Source organism: Marmota monax, unplaced genomic scaffold (assembly GCF_021218885.2).
Source record: "Marmota monax isolate L192 unplaced genomic scaffold, Marmota_monax_Labrador192_F-V1.1 WCK01_AAM20220418_F8-fsc00018, whole genome shotgun sequence".
In the NCBI taxonomy this organism is placed as follows: Eukaryota; Metazoa; Chordata; class Mammalia; order Rodentia; family Sciuridae; genus Marmota; species Marmota monax.
The window spans coordinates 15,800,376-15,815,156 of record NW_026692201.1 but is presented as its reverse complement, the minus strand read 5'-3'; the positions used below and the strand labels follow the sequence as shown (position 1 = coordinate 15,815,156).

Genomic DNA, 14,781 nt, shown 5'->3' with positions numbered 1-14,781 from the left:
ACACCACACACACACACCACACACACACCTACCTTACTAAGTGGTTATCTTCATAGGGTCAAATCCTCCCATGAAGACCACAACACAACTGACAACCACAGAGAAATAAGCCATCACCTCAGCAGACCCAAACTTCCTGAGAAAAATTTCTAAGAAAAAAATACAAAATAAGAACCACTGGAATTTAGAACTGAAAGGAAACTGTATAGGTCAGTGGTGAGAAAACTGCCATTTGTGGAATAAAATAAAAGAATTGGGTAAATCATAACATTTTAATGATTTTTTATTAAATGTTTGGCTGATACATACAAATATAAAAATTTTATATATTTATGGGGCACCATGGGATATTCACTCATATATATGCAATTTTTAGGTTTAAATCAGGTTAAACATCTCTCTTTAGATATATATAGATATACTTTTGATGAAAATATTCAAATTTTTTTCTTCTAGCTTTTAGAATTATGCTGCACCTTATTGTTATCTATAGTATCCCTATTACACAGTGGCCCAGCAGAACTTCTTGCTCCTATGGAAGTGTGGTGCCCCCATCCCTTCCTTCTTCCTACTTTGATCAGCCTCTGGTAACCACCATTCTACTCTCAACTTCTATGAGATCAACAATCTTAGATTTCATGTATGACTGAGATCATGCAATGTTTGTCTCACTGTGTCTGGTATATTTCCCTTAACATCATGATATTCAGTTCCATCAATGTTATCACAAAAGACAGGATTTCTTTCTTTTATGGCTGAATAGTATTCTAGTATGCTTATCCATCACATTTTCTAGTTTTTTTTCCTTCTGCATTTGGTTATCTAATTTTTCAACACCATTTATTGAAAAGACTTTCCTTTCACCAATTTGTTAAAATTCAGTTAGCTATAGAAGCACGGGTTTGCTTCTTGGCTGATTCTGTTCCAATGGTCTGTGTGTCTAGTTTTATACCAATATCTGTTGTTTTTCTTTTTTAAGTGAATTTTAATTTTACAGAACAATGGGTTTCATTATGGCATATGCAAATAACATACTTTGATTGTGTCTACTTCTTATTACTCTCTCTTGCCCTCTTTTCTACCTTCCTCCTGACCCCCTTCCTCTAATAATATCCCTGCAACTTTCATATCTTTTCACCCCTATACGAGGGAAAAGATATGATACTTGTTTTTCTGAGTCAGACTTACTTGGCTTAACATTATGATCTCCCATTCCATCCATTTTACAAATGATGTGATTTTACCCTTTTTAATGGCTGAATAATAGTCTGTTGTGTATGTGTACCACATTTGCTTTATCCACTCATCCATCAATGGGTACCTAGGCTGATTCCATAACTTGGCTATTATAAATAGTGCTGTGATTAACATGGGTATGCAGGTATCTCTGTAGCATGCTGACTTTGATTCCTTTGGGTATATACCCAGGTGTGATATAGCTCAATCATAAAGCTCAATCATATTTTGATGACTGTAGCTTTGTAGAATATGGTGAAATCAGGTATAATGTCTCCTGCTTTGTTCTTTTTGCTCAAGATGGTTTTGACTATCAGGGGTGTGTGTGTGTGTGTGTGTGTGTGTGTGTGTGTGTGTGATTCTACACAAATTTGGGGGGATTTTCAGATACTGTGAAGAATGTTATTGGTATTTTGATAAAGAATGCTTTGAACTCATAGATTGCTTTGGAAAGTATGGATGTTTTAACAGTATTAATTCTTGCAATCTGCAAAAATTTTTTATTCCATTTTCCTTTGTCATCTTCAAATAATTTCACCAATGTCTTTTTTTCTTCTGGTTCTGGTGATTTAACCCAAGGAAACTTTACCTCTGAGCTGCTTCCCCAGCCTTTTATATTTTTTTTATTTTGAGATAGGTTCTCTCCAAGTTGCTCAAATTGGCCTTGAACTTGAAATCCTCCTGTCTCAGTCTCCTGAATTATTACACATAGTCATGTGCAGCCATGCCCAGTTCACTAATTTCTATAATTTTATTATATATATTAGCTATAATAACTGAAATTTCTTTTTTGATTTCTACTTGAGATAATTGGCTACTGGTATATACCAACACTATTGATTTTTAGATGTTGATTTTGTTTCCTGAAATTTTTATGAATTCACTTATTAGTTTTAATAAGATTTTTTAGTGGACACTTTGTATATACATGATTTTATATACACACACTCACTCAAACACACATTCACACATACATACACATACCCACTCAAACTCATTCAACACACAACCACTCACAGATACTCACACACACACACACTCATATGCACTTACTCACACTCAAGGAGTGACAATTTGACTTCTTCATTTCCAGTTTGAATACCCTTTATTTCTTTCTCTTGCCTGATTGCTTTGACTAGGATACCCAGTTCTAACACTGAGTAAATGTGGCAAAAGTGGACATCCTTGTTTTGTTCCAGATCTTAGAAAACTTTCAGTTTCTCTCTATTCTGTATATAAGCTGTTATCTTATTATATGTGACCTTTATTATGTTGAAGTATGCTCCTTTTATACCCAATTTGCTCAGAGTTTTATCATGATGGATGTTGAATTTCATCAAATTCATCTTCTGCATCTATTAAGATGATCACATGGGTTTTCTCCTTCATTCTGTTGATATGTTGCATCACCTTTATTGGCTTGCTAATGTTGAATAATTATTGCATCCCTGGGATGAGTACCACTTGATCATGGTAAATAACATTATAATGTGCTGTTGGATTCAGTTTGCTAGCATTTTATCAAGGATTTTTGCATCTATGCTCATCAAGGACATTGGCCTGAAGTTTTATTTTTTTGTTGTGTCCTTATCTGGTTTGGGTAGCAAGGTAACACAGGTCTCACAGAATCAATTTGAAAGAATTCTTTCCTCTTCAATGTTTTGTGTACTTTAAGAATTAGTATTAGTTTTTCTATAAGTGCTTTTTTAGAATTCAGTAGTGAAGCCATCTGGTCCTGGGTTTGTCTTTGATAGGAGACTTTTTATTACTGACTTGAACTCATTATTGGTCTGTTAATTTTTATTATTTTAAAAAATTAATGAACATACATATTCTTTTTTAAAAAGAATAAAGATGGTTACAGCAAGGCTCAGCAAAATAATTATATAACCAGAGTTTAGCAAATTTTTATAACTTTAATAAACAGATAGTAGACAAACATTAGAGTTTGTAGCTCTCACTTTCAGACCTCTCTCTACTTTTTCAGTCACTTCCAGGTGACATCTCTATATACTATTTGCATAGGCCTACTTTTTATTGTTTAGATATGAAGTGTCCCCCAAAAGCTCATGTGTAAAACAATGAAAGAATGTTAAGAGGTGAGATGATTAGATTATAAGAGTCTTAACCTTAATCAGTGTGTTAATCCCCTGAATGGTATTAACTGGGTGGCAACCCTAGGCAGTTATTGTGTGGCTAAAGGAAGTAGGTTTCTAGGGGGGTGCTTTTAGGGTATATATTTTGTCCCTGGAGACCAGATAATCTCTCTCTGCTTCCACGCTGCCACATCTTGAGCTGCTGTCTTCTGCCAAACACTTTCACCATGATGCTCTGCCACACTTTGGGCCCCGAGGAATGGTGCCTGTCATCTATGACCTGAGACCTCTGAAACTGTGAGCCCCCAAATAAACTTTTCCTCCTTTAATGAGGAAAATTTTTCAGCTCTTTTGGTCATAGCACCAAAAAAAGCTGACTAAACATTACTTCTCATCAAGTTGACTACTTATTATCATTCAAGTATTAGTTGTAGCAGTTCAGCATGTTATCCCTACAACATGTATTTCCATTGAATACTATCATCTCTTAAGACCTCAAAGAATGGATATTAGAAATTCAGATAGTTAATAAACAATGAGAACAATAGTTAGTTCCCAAAGGATTTCAAATTTGTGTTCAGGCATAGTTACCTACTCAATAGACCGGCATCAGTTCCAACAGTAGATGTTGCTAGATTTTTTTAGATGATGCTTCAACAGAAATGAATGGTAGCCTTTGTTAGAGTGGCTCAATTACAATTATATAACTGCTAAATTATAATAAATTCCACTCAGGGAATGGCTCCATTCCTTTTCCAAAGCAATATTTTCATAATGCAATTTCCTGGAAATGGGGGAAAAAATGGTGGGAAGTGTGCCTTCCCTCATGAACATACACATCTTACTAATTAAGCCATGTGTTGTAATTTTATCTAAGCAAGCAGGAATGCACATAAAAGTGCCTAAATTTTACCATAAAATCTTGATCTAAAACATCAGCATGGAATAGAAGAGTAAATTATCACTAAGTGGAAGGTGGTAACATTAGTAGTTCAAAATTCATAGTCAGCAAAACAATGTTTACACAAACTAAGGCCCTAGGCATACCCTTCACTTGAGTGGCAGAATAGTGTGGAGCCATGCACCACACACTGAAGAACTCTGTCTGTAGACAGTTGTGACAACCAGTGAGGCAAGTATCGAGAGTCACAACATAGCATTTTTAAAAGGGATAATCATTCTTTGTGCCCATTGTAGTTCATAGCCTAAAAGCAATACTGCTTTGAAAATGCTGCAGTTTCTGTGGCAATCTCTGCTGGTCCTTTGAACTTCTTTAGCTCTTATCACTCTGGGAATTTCACTGGAGATTTCCAAGGAGCCAGCTACAAAACCCAGAGTTGTTCAAAGTTGTCACCACAAATTTCCATAGGTTATCCAGAAATTGTCAATAATGGAAGAAAGTAACGGCGAGAAACAGCTGTACCCTGAGACCAGACCGACCTGGTGGTCTGGCAGGACAAGTAGGCAGGGACTGGGGACATCTAGGCAACAGAAACAATAAGAAGTCAGGTGGCAAGTGGACACAGCTGGGAGCTTCATGAAGAACTAGAGAGCTCCTGGGATCCAAAAGCACCTTTTCTCTGTGGAGTGGGGTGTGGCAGTGATATACCCAGGGCTAAATACATATATTGGCCCTGTACTCAATTCTTCATGTGTGTTCACCTCTGAAGGCCACAGTAAGGGTTTGAGACACAGCACAATGTGTATTAATAGAAAAAAAGACCGGGAAAATGATCTAGAGAAAAGAGATGGGGGAGACAAGGTAGTTGTTTGTGAGGGTAGCAAAGAAGAAAAGGAATGCCTAATAGGACTAGATCTTAATTCAAAAATAGTGTAGATTAAATAGGACTATATTGAAAGGTCCATGAATAGTCTAAGCCTTTTTCCTTTAAAAAAAATATTGCTTTCTCTGACATTCTGGATTGATGAGCTGATGTTTCTTGCTTCTCTCATTTTCCTCAGTCTAGAAGTCCTGTGAAAATAACAAAAGCCTGTTAGAACTATATGTAAAATAAAAAATGATTAGACTCTGTAAACAAATAAAGGTCTCTTTTCCCCTTTTTTTCTCTTTGTATTTCTAGCTCCTTTTTACTTTTTGATTCTTAACTATGGTCTCTATGCTTGAAATACTGACTTGTTATAGGATGCATTAGTGTGTCAATCTTCTTGTTCATTTCCTCTACCAATTTTAGTTCTGAATTAAATGAAGACTTTCAAATGAAAATGGGGGTTTTGATACTTCTCTATGAGTCAAGATGTACCTGAAGTAACTCTTTCTTATGAAGTGTGATGATAAAAGTAGTAGTATTAGCTCACAATCTGAATTGTCAAGAAAGCAAACACATTATTCAAGGTAAACGAACCTTATAGGGGCTCTTGAATGTCAATGGTATGCATGGAGAGTTTCCTTGTGTAAATAGATTTTTCAACCTGCCTCATGTGGGATATTCTGACTATATGTGACAGATATTATACAAAGGTATACTTCCTTAAAAAAAGTTATATTGTTTCTCTCAAAGTCCAAGAAATTTTTTTAAGTATATATGTAATCCTTACACTCAAAGATTCACAGTCTTACTTGAGTGATAAAACTTACCTTCAAGTACTCAACAAGGTGAGAGAGCATGGATAAATGTCAAAACTGGCAAGAAACTGAGGGAGCTACTGACTTCCTGGTATGGTCAGTGGATATTTCTTTGAGGAGACATCATTTGGGATCTATCTTCACAGGACAAATACTTGTTTCTAAGGTAAACAAAACCCATAATGCTTTCTTGGAGGAAGAGAGTCCAGCTATAATCAGATTACAGTTAATATTTGGTAATCCATAGCTTGGTGTTGCTATGAAGAAGTGGTGTAAGTGAGTCTGAAAACTAGATGATGCATGAAGTTTTTTTATGTACTACTTTATCCTGTAGATGACAGCAGACCATTGTAGCTTCTTTGCCACATTTGACAAACTTTTCCAAAGAATTAAAACACAATTTAAAAAGTTAAAAACACAATTTTTAGCTCTGTACCTAATTACCATCTACCTTCACTCTTTTTACAAGTCTTTGTACATTTGACCAATCTCCAGAAATATGGTCATAGCAGAGTGGTCCTAGACCTCTCATGAGAGATTTAGGCACTGATAGAAAGATTCTTCAGTCCACAAGAGGCCACTTATTTTATACTTGATTTTATTTCCAAAATGTGGCTAGTATTTTTCACTACACTCAAATGACATAGAAACCAATCAACCAGTAAAATATTTCCCAACTCTAGAAATATTCAGTAAAAGGGACTTTATCTTGAACATTCCAGGAAAACATAATAAAACTTTCATATAAGAATTTATAGCATGATTGATAGCATCACTTTTGTCTCATGAAATTCTCAGTATCATATGAAAGTTCAAAAACAAATGAGAAGCCTTCACAATCTAGTAAATCTAGTCACCTTGCAAAGTAGAGTTTTATGGCTTTGAAGAAGGATGAGGTGGTGGGAAGTGCAACTGTTTGAACTGGTTCCGTGATATCTCTGATATTCCACAGAAGACCATGAAAGACAAATTATCCTCACTTCCTGAGCATTATTGGGTCAGAAGGTAAGTTCAAAAAGTTTATTGAAGAATATAATTATTATAAGTATGTGCTCAAAGAAATGAATTTCTTTTTAAACTATATACACAAACAATGGTTTTATTTTCGTCACACTCTTGGCTCTTGTCTATCAATGACTATAAATGGATTGAACCAAAGCTTCAGAAAGATAGTGACAGTGAGAAGATCTGAGTGCCAGATAGATTATAAACTTCTGTAATTGGAAATAAAATGAATACCAAAAAAAAAAAAAAACTAAGACCAGAACTTCATAAAGCTCATAAATGACAAATTATCATTTTATTTTCAGTCTATGATCTCTTCCAAGTACAAAAAGTCATTATCAATATAACCCTAATGAAAGTTTACAAAACAAAAATTTGAAAACTTTTCTGAAATGAAAATTGGCAGCAAAAATCAGAGCATATCCATGGTTTTCCTGCCTCCGTGCTCTTATCTATTGATACACATTCTGATTTTCTGTATTTACTCTTTTTTTTTTGACTGCTCATATGTTTAACCTGTTTCTTCATCTGAACACTGTATGGTAAATTTCTCCTTTCTTCTCCATTTGCTACTTGAAAATAAAGAGCTTGCTGTTGCAAATATTTCACAAAGATTTTTATACTTCCTAAAATGTATAACTGACAGTAGAAACAAGACAGATGTTAAAGGTTATCACAATTATATTGATTTTCATTTTATTTCCATTAGCAACTTTTTTGTTAACTTATCAAATTATGCATTGTTACCTTGACCCATTTTTTAGATGTCTCAATGGATCTGAAAGGCAGTAATTTGGGACTTAAAATTTGAACTTTCAGTTGCTATATTTTTAGTACAACCTAAAGGTGTTCACAGGAAAATGTGAATCTAGACTAGACAATAAGAGTTGTTTCATAAAAGCACCCACGTTTCTGGTTCACAAATCTTTTCATCTTTAATTTTTCCTGCAAGAATATTGTTAGCTAATATTTTTAACTACTTACTTACTCATGGCCAATGGATTATTTTTTTATTAGTGGGTTTTTAAATTCTATCTCTCTGCTAAGCTGTAAGAATGAAAAAAATTTCAAATTGTGTGTGCTACTTTAACTTCAAAACATAAATGTAAATTTCTCTTTTTTTACATTTCTTTATTATAATTTGGAGCCCAAAAGTTTCAGACAGTGAACATGGTATTCCAATTCCTAAAAGAAATTTTTGAGATTCAGGAATCATGAACCATGCCTAAGTTCTTGGAAACTATGTGTCTGCTATGGAGGCTGCTGGCTCCTGTGAATGGAAAAAAGTGCCACCGAGAATTTCAACCAACATGAAGCAACTGTTCCAAAGAATGTGGCTTAAGATTTTCAAAGACAAGTCAGACAGTTAATGCATGCAGCTGTACTAGAAGGTGACCAAGAATAAGAATAGATGAATCACACAACAAATGCATTATTACAAGGCAGGTCTGGGTTGTCAAGATGAAATTAAAAGTTTTATATTTTTACCTGAAGAGCATTTATATTTCAAGAGAAACAAAGAGTAATATAGACAAACAACAAATTTTAAAATGAGCATCCGTAAATAAAGTGGTGAGTAAGCTGATGCCCAAAATCAAAGGAGTTAAAGATTATCAAAGTTACCTTGACAACATGAAATACCTAAATCCTGTATGTTCTTTTAAGGATAGCACATATGACAATTTTAAATCACACTAAAATTCAACTACAAAATTCTTCCAGAATAAATTAGCTTCCAAAAATCAAACATTTTCAGAGAGCCTATAAAAAAAAGATAAGTGTGAAGTGTAGGCCTTCTGTGGAATCACCAAAATCTCTTAGCTCTTTATTCTTCTAAAAAGTTTCTCTACCGAAATATAATTTAGAGAACATGCAGAAAATAAATTTAGGACGGGCCAAAAAAGTAAGAGGCCTGAAGTTCCAATGACAATTTAAAGAATGTATGTCATTCAACTTCAACCTATCTCTTCTTGGTGAACGCATCTCATTATTTGCTCAGGAAATGAGTCTTGACCAATATCATTGTGAGCTACTTATATAAATTAAATATGCTACTTCTATAGAAAACTTTAGGTCAGCAGCAGATGTTGGTAAATTCCTACAGAAATGCATGCCCAGAGAATGTTGTTTTTTTTTTTTTTTTTTTTTCTAAATGGCAGAAATCTGCTAGCTATTCCTGCCTTATCTGCAACAGCTGAGCAATCTTTCAGTGCCACGCGGAGACGGAAAACTTGGCTCAGATATAGCGTGGACAAGCTTGCCTTAATCACATTGCTCTTTTACATGTGCACAAGGACATCAACATTGACAGTACAGAGTAAAGCAGCCATTTGCTGAAAACAACTGTCAACGTTGTCAAGTTTTTGGAACCTCTTATAATGTGATTTGTATGACAAATCTTGTGGCATTTTGTTTGTCAGCAACAGTAGTGAATTTCCATGTATCTGGAAAGGAAGGAGAACTGTTCATAAGTGGATTGCGTTTCTTTACACAGACTGTATTAAAGGAAAACAGTTATTAATTTTAAAATGACAGATTTCAAATAGAACTAGAATCTTGAAGCGGAATTTCAGTTCGAATATCACATGAGAGTATGTCCCCTCTTCGGCTCCAACCTTGAAAATCTACAGTAGTCTCTCAATCTTCCTTTGTTGCTCTAAGTTTTGAAAAGTGTTGCCATAAAATTATGGACCTTTCCCGAGGCTTGAATCTACATCAGTAATTAGTAAAGTGTGTTGTAAGTGACAATAGTAGGACCAGTCCTTTCCTCAAGAATTAGGTGTGTATGGCCATAAAGCTCATAAAAGATGGTTGTACTAAATTATACATAGCCTACCGTACACACCAGTGTTATTTAACAACGTTCCTATTAAGAAATGATGACAGAGACCTTATGGCTCATTACGTTTTCAATATTTCCCTATTTCTACTCTGTGATGCATTTTTCATACAGCTCTTCCTTAATGTGCTTCATTGGTCTGTCCTCAGCCAAGGTCCTCCTCCATGTGGGTGGAGTCAGCTCAGACATGCTTATGCAACAGACCAGGAATACTCCCTCTGTGCAGATGCCAAAATGCCCTTGGATGCCTGATACTAGAATACCAACCCAGCCAAGAAAATCTCAGGTTCCTCACCTCTACACTAGTTATGGTTTCTTTAGAACAGATTTGCCAAAATCTATTGAGAAAAATCTTTTTATGCTTTCTTCCACATGGATCTGGTTAGAAAAATCCCAGAAATATATTCCTTTGGGATTCTTTTCCCCTCTCCTCAAAAGTATGCTCAACATAATACTTAGGACCACTCTTATAAATTAGGAACTTGATGGTGTTTTAATAAGCTGAATTGAAAATGATGGATATAATTGAGACACACTCTTATCATTGAAGGTCAAATGCTTTGCTTCAAATCCATTACACCCAGCTATCCCTCTTTTCTTTCTTCCTTTTATTTTTCTGGCAAAGTACTGAATGAGGTGCCCAGAATACCCTTAGAAATAGAATGCAAGCTATCAATGCAAGCTACAGAAGTAATTATAAATTTTCTAATAGCTATACCAAAAAAAAAGTTAACAAAAAGAGATAAAATTAGTTTCAATAATATTTTATTAACCCAATAGGATCCATAATGCAATATAAACAATATTAAAGATTAGCAATAAGATATTTTGTATTCCTTTTTCTTTGCTCTAAATCTTGGAAATATGGTATGTGTTTTACACATATAGTATATCTCAGATAGTAGGTACATTTCCAGGGTTCTGTAGCCCCATGTGGCTAGCTGCTATCATGTGAAACAGCAGAGTTCCAGAGGCTTTATTCTAGTGCTGCTTTATCCACATGCTTACATCACTTCAGGTAAATTTCTATTCAGTCTCACATTCCCTGTCTTTTAAAGGATTTTTAATAACTTCTTCCCTATTTAATTTGTGAGTAGTTCGTGATGAGCACATGGAAAAGCACACATAGTTTGAAAATTAGAAAGTTCTCTCCAGGCTAAAATTCTTGTTGCCATTTCCACTTTAGTTCCCCAAAATTCCTTCATTTTCCTTTCTTAAAAAAATGTTTAAGTTACTAGCTGCTGGTTAAAATCGTATTTGGGAACACTAGAAGATTTTTTTTAATTACTGCTAAATACTTACAGTGTTCAGTCTTCCCCAACTTTCAAGAGCAATTTGTCTTCATAAAATCATCTTGCCTTTTCTGTGACAGTCAATATTTCTAAAGACACATTCCATGTTTTTGACCCCTTCCCATCTTCTAGTTCTACTCTGATGACTCTAGACTAGAACTCAGGTATGTGTCAAAGATGGGTAGAGATTAAAAGGCAGGACTTCTATACCTAGATTTATATCAGATATCCAGCTTTTTCCTGTTTATAAAATAATTAAAATTAATACATCTATATGTATTGAAATATATATGTTTATATATATGTATATATATATTGAAAAAAAAATATATGTTGAAAAAAATATATGTATATATATTTCCCTACAGTCCTCTTCTTCACCCTATGTGGTCTCCTTTCTGAGTGACTATAGCAACCTTGGCTCTTTTATTTTTTTCTTTTTAGTTATACATGACAGTAGGGTTTATTCTGACATATTTATACAAAAAAAATGGAGTATATCTTATTCTAATTCAATCTAAAGCTGTTCACAGGAAAATATGAATCTAGATGAGAAAGTAAAGTTTTGTGAACACAACCACCTTTTGTAGCTCATCTCTTTTCTTCCTTCATTTTTCCTAAAATGGTTTTCAGCTAACACTTTTAGCTAATTACTTGCTCATGGGTAGGAAATCCTACCTTAGGATACTATAGTTCCATTATTTAAATTCTGAAAAACTCCTTTGCCATGCAGTGGTTCTTAGTGGCTATTTTCCTCCCAATTTTTTCAAATTCATAGCCATAGTGTTCCTTCTCTTGTTCCTGACTTCTCAACCTCTTTACCAAGTGTTTTTATACTAAAGCTTTATTTTATGTATTTATTCTTATGTGGTGCTGATGATTGAACCCAGTGCCTTAAACATGTGAGGCAAGCATTCTACCACTGATCTGCAATCCCTGTCCTAAAGCTCAATTTTAACTAACCCCTTTCCTTTCTCTACCTTTCCTCTCACATTTACCTTGAACTCACTGCCTAGGAGACTCTTAAGTTGGCTGTAACAAAAGAGCTTTGAACTTTTTGTTGGTTTTCCAACAACTGTTGTCCTATATCCTGCAAGGATATAAGGTTAAAGAACTTTTAAATTTAACACAGTCATAAAACAGCTAAACAAATCTAGCAGAATATATAAGTATCACTGGCAAGCCAGCTCACCTAGTATCCCAGAAAAACAGCAATCTCTCTGAACAGTGATCTAAACGTTGTGGGGGTTTTTTAATTCTTTTGAATAAGATTTTAATCACCCTTTCCGGTGGTGTGTCTATATACTAGCTGCAGCCACACTGATTAGAGCATCAATACCAATTGATTTTTCCAACACATGGTTGCAATGTCTATTGTATCTCATTGCACACTGTATACTATTAGTATTTAGCCAAAGCTAAGAGGGGGGAAAAAGATTTTGTTTACAGAATACATGGGTTCAAGTGAGCTTCCTAATTCCCACAAGAATATAAGAATCAGGTACTCAATGTCATACTAAATGGCTTCTTACTGTTAATGTGTTTGGTGACCTCAGCCTCAAATAATTCTCTTGTCCAGAGCCTGGGTTACTCAGCTGTATAATAACCTCTAAAGTCTCTCCTTCGCAAAGGACTCAGGATTCATGGCTTTAATTTTGCCACTGATAATATGAAAAGTATACTCCACACAGTACTGAGCAAGCATTCACTCTCAGCTCCCACTATAATGAAATTCTAATTGTTTCGAAAGTTTAGGAAGGATAAAATGGTTAATCTCCATGATGACAAAAGGAAGCCAGGAAAATAAAGTGACACACTTGAATGAACTGTGAGGAAATAAAGTGCACAACATGCGATAATGCCATGACTCCGTGTTATTGCGCATTTCTGGGCTGAAAAGATATGGCTTGATGGGTAATTTGTCATGCTGTGCAATAGAGAACAACAGTAAAGAGACTTCAGACAGAAGAAAATTACACAAATAGTAGGGTGGAAAGGTATAATTGAAGATGGCAAAAGATTGAAAGAAAGACATTTAAAATTACTGTACTGACCTACTAAATGCACTTGGGCGTGGAATCCTGGCCTCACAAGAAGAGGCATTAAATGACTGCGGGCTGTGACACTACTGCGGAGTAGTGCCAATCTCCTGAGCTCTCAGAGAAGAAAAACACCATGCACAGCCTGATGGAGCAGCCTCAACCTGCTTTCCTAATGAAAGGAGTCTGGGCTTTGGGAGGCAAACTTAGATCGGAAAAGTTTCCTGAACAAGTTTGTTAAAATTATAAATATATTTTCTTTAGTATTTTGTGGACTTAACTTTAATTTTCTGAAGTCAATAAACCGCTACTTGTACAACTATAAAATCAGGGTAATGTTGTTTTTTTTTAAATGAATCCATGCAAAAGAATTTTGCTTCTCATGTTAGGTTACATTTCTTTAAAATGGAAGAATCCTAGAGAGCAACATGGCATTGTGCAAAGCACATCCAAAGCTCTGAGAACCAGGAGACACAAGCACCACCCTGCCTCTTCTGCAGGCTCATTAATCATACAGAGCTCTGGGAAAGTCCCTTAACCTCAGGAAGTCCAGGTCCCCTTCTCTATGTAAGGGAAAGCATAGACAAGATATTTTCCCAAGACTTTGAAAAAGTCCAAAGATTCTAGGGAAAAACAGCAGATGCTCAAAAGGGCTTCTCCATAAAAGTTATTTCATTTTCCTTCCCGGGATTGCAAAGCAGGAGATGTCCCAAACAAGATTCCTTTGCAATGACTCAAGTCACTCATCTACTTTATTCCCTTAAATTAAATATGCCTCCTATCATGTTAAGATGGTTACACGAGAAATAAAATCGTTTGAGGCATGAGTTAATTATAAAGATCTTTCCATTTCTTACACATAACCATATAATCATAACTTATCTTTATAAAATTAATTCTTAATGACAATAAAACACTTAATGACATTTTTTAAAAAAGAAAAAAGAGGATGCTATCCATGATGACAATACTAAGTGAAAAATGAAGTGGTATCATTTTTCAGTTCTCATTATCATTATCATGTCCACATAGCTTACTCCAGGAAGAAGAAACTTCCAGGTTATAATAGATGTGATGCTCCATGAGCCACTCAAAAATATATTCCAATGGGAAATGTCTCAAATACATTACAGGTAGGGCAAAAAAGTGTAAGCAATATTTATAATAAATAAAAAAGGATTTCCATTTTTAAAATTTTTTGTCATCTGAAGAAAGTTAAGTAAGATAAATGAAATCATAATAAAGCCAGTCTGTCTAAATGACACTGTACGGAATACACTAAGAGGTATCAAATTAGTAAGGATAAATAAATTCAAAAGGTATCTAGGAAGACTACACATGACAGATGTGTGACAGACTATGGGGAAAACATCAAGCTATGTCTTAGCTTTAAAGGCACAGTAGACAATTAGGCTGCCCCACCAAAATCACAAATAGACTTTGGGGTTGAATTTCATCATGATATATCATCATATTGTCTTCTGTTCTTATATTCTTTCCCCCCCAAGTTAAGTGGTGTGTGTGTGTGTGTGTGTGTATTTGGAAGGGGTAGTGCTAGGACTGAATCCTGGACCCTGCACATGCTTAGCACATGCTTTCCCATGAGCTACACCCTCAACCTTTTTAATACATTTCATGCATCATATTTGCAGATCATAATGCTGATGATAGTGAGCAGCAGATACAATTG

General features: G+C 35.0%; 1 long non-coding RNA gene across 1 annotated transcript in view; it reads right to left on the bottom strand.

Moving 5' to 3' along the window:
• Window positions 1-503: 503 nt before the first annotated feature.
• LOC124081985 (uncharacterized) overlaps window positions 504-14,781 on the bottom strand; it is a 37,440-nt gene continuing 23,162 nt past the window's right edge. Inside the window, exon 3 of the long non-coding RNA XR_009225527.1 lies at window positions 504-5,304. This is a non-coding gene — a long non-coding RNA (uncharacterized LOC124081985). The remainder of the gene's footprint in view (window positions 5,305-14,781) is intronic.